Source organism: Ursus arctos, chromosome X (assembly GCF_023065955.2).
Source record: "Ursus arctos isolate Adak ecotype North America chromosome X, UrsArc2.0, whole genome shotgun sequence".
Taxonomy (NCBI): domain Eukaryota; kingdom Metazoa; phylum Chordata; class Mammalia; order Carnivora; family Ursidae; genus Ursus; species Ursus arctos.
Genome location: NC_079873.1, coordinates 31838212 through 31844496, shown reverse-complemented (window position 1 = coordinate 31844496; position 6285 = coordinate 31838212). Strand labels below are relative to the sequence as shown.

General features: G+C 38.5%; 1 pseudogene; it reads left to right on the top strand.

The window, feature by feature from the left end:
* The first annotated feature begins 290 nt into the window (after positions 1-290).
* On the top strand, positions 291-6057 carry LOC113265766 (60S ribosomal protein L6-like; annotated as a pseudogene).
* The last annotated feature ends 228 nt before the right edge of the window (positions 6058-6285 follow it).

The following is a 6285-nucleotide window of genomic DNA, read 5'->3' as shown; positions in this document are numbered from 1 at the left end:
ATTCTGTGAGGTATATAAGAAAAAAACTGTACCCCAATTTCAGGTAGGGAAAGACTCATTTGCCCTGGATCTCATATTGCATTTGTTATAAAGGAATTCCGTGTTCTTTACACTATGCCATAAAATATTTCCAGGTATTGATAAGACTTTGTTTCAATGACCTCTAAGACTTTCAGTATCACTGAATAAAGGTTTATGTGTTACAGTTTTGATAAATCTCTTTTTCTCATATGGCATAACAACCTGAAACTTGGAAACCTGAAGTTATACCCTGACACTTAAATAGTTACATGGACTTGATCAATTCCATAGAGCTTCACACCGATACTGACCAAGAGGGCTTTGGACACAATGTTGCTATAACGTCCATCTGTGTGTATGCAGTCGGGGTGGGAAGGAAGAGGAGAACTATCAGAAACGAACGCAACATGAAACACACTACATGAGGTCAGCTTTGCAAATTGTGAAACATCTGCTAAGGTTCAGTTTATTCCCTCATGGTCTGAGAATTACAAACTCTTCATCACAACAGAAATTCAAAGCAAAGATAAACTATCATGCAATCTCATGGAGAGGTCTACCATTATCATGACAAAACACCAGAACAACAAAAAAGTTCCCTTCTTGTTCTTGTTTATTTCTTCTTAAGACCTTGAATTTGACTCTAAAACTGTTACATTTCCTTGAGGAGAACATTTTGTCTCCATTTATGGGATCTCATTAAAGTTCCAACCCTGGCTCAATCTGCCTTCTTCATATCCACATCCAGGACAACTGGAGAAAATTGCACAGCCCTGCAGACCGGTAATAAGACAAACTCATGGTCTACAAACCAGCTAGGCCCCAGAATCAGCTGTGAACTCTTTCCCTCATCTTTGGTCAGGTCCTGCAGCCAGTGCCTTCAATGACTTTTCCAGTGCTGCTCTCAGGCTCACTACACAGGCCCTGATGTCCTCCCTCTCAGAAGAAAGCTTTTCCTCTCAATGTACTTCCTTTAACTTTTCCATGTCTACTCTCAGCTGCACCTCCTCACTAGGATCAAATGTCTTTCCTCGTTTTCAAATCTAGTCTCTTCATCCTTGACCACTTCCCTCCTCCACAGCATTGTTCCAGCAAACACGCTCTTAACTTCAGTTTCTCCAGTTTTACCTATTCCTAAACCTTAGCCTATGAACAAGTGTAGAACACTCATACATTGCCATCGATCTACTGTCCTGTTGGTCTCTTTTCACATTTATTAAATTTATTGAAATGCTTGTCCGCACCTTCTGTGTCCAACCCATCTTCTATTCACTTCTTAAATTGCTATCATCTGACTTTTACCCCACTGCTCTCCTGCAAGTGCTATAATAAATCCCAACTGTCAAATACAAATGGGCTAGGTCAGTCTTTATATTCTTGCACCTGTTTACTGCATTTGAAGTTGTACTTAATTCCTCTTTCTTAAGACTTCCTGCACCCTTGACCTTTGTGCCTCTGTAGTACTTTCCAATCTCCATGGTGGACGATATCAGTTGATTCTTTCTGCCCAGTACATTTTTCTTCATTCTTCTGATAACAAAACTTCCCTTTCTTTGTGGTTATCGTGGGGCTGCCAATCATAGCACCTGGCCACATTGATTGGTACAGGGATGAGCACGTGACTTATACTCAGCCAATCAGAGCCTTCCTCCAGGATTATTTTGTATTTGGAGTTATCAAGGAAAAGCTCTTTTCTTTCTGGTTTTGGAGCTAAAAGAATATGAGCCTGGAGGTACCTGAGACCACGGCTCTAGCCTCAAAGGCTCGCCCAGCCTGACTAAAGAAAAAGCGAATATATATAGAATCTGACAGAAAAAAAACTTGACCATGTTCAAATTCCTGGTTTCAGTCACACCCAAAGCCAGTTCTCACTCTGACTCTGTTCTGATATGATTACTTGATCCTTTAAAATTCTCGTCTTTTGGTATAAGCCAATTCTTGTTTGTTCTCAAGCTCCCCATCCATCATCTACTCCAACCTTCTATCCTCTTCTCATTCTATTCACTTCATTCTACATATGCTCCTTTGGATGATTTCAACTGGGCTCTGGCTTTCAAACTTTGCACTGTGTGCTGATGACTCCCAAGTCTTCGTCACCACACCAGATCTCCCCCTTGTCTTTCACACTCAAGCATCAACTTGATGCTAACAAACTTCACCTTGATTACTTACTACGGAATGGCGATCAACCAGTTTTCCTGAGGTCAGTCTCAGGACAGGTTTACCCCTGTGGCATAATTATTAATAACAATCTTTCATATTTTCAAAAGTGTCCTGATTTGAATGATTAAGTACATGATTATCCTGCCTCAGACTCAGTGTTTTCTAAACTGAACCCATCATTATTCCTCCTATATCTCCGTCAAACTAGAAGCCTAGAGTCATCCTTGACTCTTCCTCCTGAATCTGGCCTCCGTGTTACAGCCATCTCCAGTCTATGAACATTTCTCGAATTCACCATCTCCTCTCCTTTCCTACTGCCAATGCCCTGGACTCTTATCACTTCTGAAGTACAGCAATAGTCTCCTAACTTCCAGTCTTGTCCTCCTCATATCCAGCACCCACATAGCCATCAGGGTGTTAAATGTTCAGCCCAAATTCTTTACCTCTCTATCCATGCCCTTGGCCATGACAGCTTGACACATAAAAAGTGTTCAACAAATATTTAATGAGTAAATGAAGGAATGAGCGAATAGTGCGGTAAAATACATACAACTTTTTTACATAATATACATAAAACATGTTTATTAAAACACTCCTCTAATATTCTCTCCTCTTAACCTCAAATTATATAATTTCTTTCTTGCTATTAATACATATGATTTAAAAAATTACCACTGAAATAAATCCATAGATTCACCTAGGCTCTTTAAGTATATTTGATATTGATGATATGAAGGCAAGACAGTAATATGATCAATCTAGTTGCCCCATTCAGAAACTTGGGATCCCACTTAGATTTCACACTTTCCTTTACCAATCAATTACTAAGTCCTGTGTGGTGGTTAATTTTAAGTGTTAACTTGACTGTGGGCCACAGGGTGGCCAGATATGTGGTTAAACATTATTCTGGGTGAATCCGTGACAGGGTTTCTGAATAAGATTAACATTTGACTTGGTAGGCTAAATAAAGCAGATTGTCCTTCCCAGTGTGGGTGGGCAACATCCAATCCCTTGAAGACCTGAATAGAAAAAAAGATGGGGTAAGAAAGAATTCTCTCTCTGCCTGATAGATAGTCTTCAAGCTAGAACATAAGGATTCTTCTGCCTTTGGACATGGACTGGAATCTATACCATCAGCTGTTCTGGTTCTCAGGCCTTTGGACTGAGACTGGAACTTCAGGGTACCACTGGCTCTTCAGGGTCTGGACTTCTCAGGCTCCACAGTCACATGAGCCAGTTCCTTATAATAAATCATATATACATACACATATATAGTAAATTGTATATTTTGTATATGTGTGTGTGTGTATATATATACATTTACGTATGTACACATATACATATATATAAAATACATAAGTCTATGTCTCCTATTTGTTCTCTCTAGAGAACCCTAACATATCTATAAATCCTACCCCCTAAATAGCTTTAAAATCTCTCTTTCTCTTTAAGTGCAAAAGCTGCAAGGCTGGGAGTGTGCATTTATTTTCACACCTAAGCAGTTATTTAGTAAGAAGAAAACTGGGCCTGTTAGATGCCACTTTTCTTTGGTGTATACTGATGTATCAAACTTTAAAACTTTTGGTTACTCACAATGATTTTTTTTTACTTTATGGATCCATAACTTGTTTTTTTCCTTTGAAAACCTTTGTACCCTCCCAGATCAGGTCAATTTCTACCTATTCCAATTTCTTCCATGGTTATTGTTCTACTCAGGCTCTTTTCCACAGGATCAGCTTCGGTAATTCTTATAAAATTAGTATTACGTGTTGGATGTGTAATTTCCATCATGCATACCACTGATTAAACAATTCAAAAACTTCAATACACCTGAAAATCACCACACAAAACCAAAGTATGTTTCCAAATATTTTTACACTATCATACCCTACAAAGTTCTCAGAAAAAGTAATTAATTTTAGTCAAAAGTCAATATTCAGTACATAGTAAATTATTAACCTCTGTAATAAAACTATTCTTAAGTAAGCTATTCTCTTAGATGAACAACTGAATACACTTCACACATTAAAGGTAATTTCAATCACTATGAGAGCCACCAAAATAGCAATATGCTGGTCTGAATTTCTTCTAGGAAAGCATTACATACCTCCTGGTTATAAACAGAATTCTAAATATAAATTCTGACAACTGAAAACATACACCAAATCTTCAGAAGGGTAAAAGTAAATGAGGATCTGCTCTGCTTTACATGGTTTTCTGAAACATAGTAATTCAAATATGTTATCAAATGATACTTGAAAATCTTCCTACCTAAAACAGCTCCTTTGAAAATATTTTGAGCAAATATTCCTTAAAATACATAAACAGAATACAGTGATATCTTTGAAATTCACATTTGTCAAGTTTTCTCTACGTAAGAAATAGAGTAGAACAGGTGCTAATGGAAAGTCACACGAGCAATAACTCAACCAAGAGCAAGAGGCCAAAGCCATAACTGGTATTTCTTTAAATAGAGAGAAGGATGAAAGGCAAGAGGAAGGTACATATAACTCAAACTACTGAAAGAAGTGTTCTAATTTTTTTTGAGGTTCAAACCTCATTAAAATGGCATTCCTCAAGGATTTAAAGCAGGCACTGAATGAAGACTTTCTAAAAACTCAAAAAAGGTTGGGATCATTAATAATCAATAGCCCAAAATAGTAATAAAAATCACCGCTCATATTTTTACTTTTTTTTTTCAGCAGATATTCTTTTCTAAAGATCTATACCTAAGACCAGTCATAAGATTGATTTCCATGCTCTAATCATTCAAGCTACCATCTATACAACAGGGTGGATCCAGGGTGAAATTAAAAATCTGCCACAGTTCACATGTAATTAGGATATTAAATAGCAAATAGTAAATTATAAATCAAACACTACATTTTTGTTTTCTTTCCATTTTTTATTCAAGTATAATTAACATATAGTATAATGTTAGTTTCAGGTGTACAATAGGATGATTCAACAATTCTATACATTTCTCAGCACTCATCAAGATAAGTGTACTCTTGTTCTTTCCCATCTTGCAAGGCGGCGGGTGAGGAAGTTGAGAAGTCAGATGCCAAAGAGAGGAAACCTGAAGCCAAGAAGGCTGACACTGGTGGCAAGGTTAAGAAGGGTAACCTCAAGGCTAAAATGCCAAAGAAGGGGAGGCCCCACTACAGCCAAAACACTGTCCCAGTGAAAGGAATTAGATATTCCCAAAAGGCTAAGTATTCTAGAAAGATTATGTACAAGAGGAAGTATTCAACCCCTAAATCCAGGATTAATCCAGTTCTTGCTACTGTCACAGAACCAGTTGGTGCTGACAAGAACAGTGGAACCTGAGTGGTTAAACTTCACAAAATGCCTAGGTTTTATCCTACTCGAGATGTGCCTTGAAAGCTGTTGAGCCAGGGCAGAAAGACCTTCCCATTAGCACGTGAGAAAACTGGAAGATGCATCACTCCTGGGACCAGTGTGACCATCCTCACTGGGCACCACAGAGGCAAGCGGCTGGTTTTCCTGAAGCAGCTGAGCAGTGGTTTCCTACTCGTCACCGGACCTCTGGCCCTCAATCACGCTCCTCTGCACAGAACACAACACAAATTTGTCATTGCCAACCTCCACCAAAATTATATCGGGGTGGGAAAATCCCCAAACTTCTCACTGATGCTTCTCACTTCAAGAAGAAGATGCATGAACCCAGACACCAGGAAAGTGAGATCTTCGACACAGAGCAAGAGAAATAAGAGATTACGGAGCAGTGCAAGGTTGATCTGCGGACTTGCAAATCCTGCCACAAATCAAAGCTGTTCCTCAGCTCCAAGGCTACCTTGCTCTGTATTTTCTCTCACAAACGGAGTTTACCCTCACAAATTGGTGTTCTAAATTTCTTACAAAAAACCTAATAACTGATCCATTGTTTAAAGAAAAAGAAAAGTGTACTCTTAATTCCTTTCACCTACTTTGCACCCATTCCCCCACCCCCTCCCCTCGGCAACCACCAGTTTGTTCTCTGTAGTTAAGAGTCTGGGGTTTGTTTGTTTATCTCTTTTGTATTCTTTGTTCCTTTGTTTTGTTCCTTAAATTCCACATGAGTGAAATCATTCTTCCTTA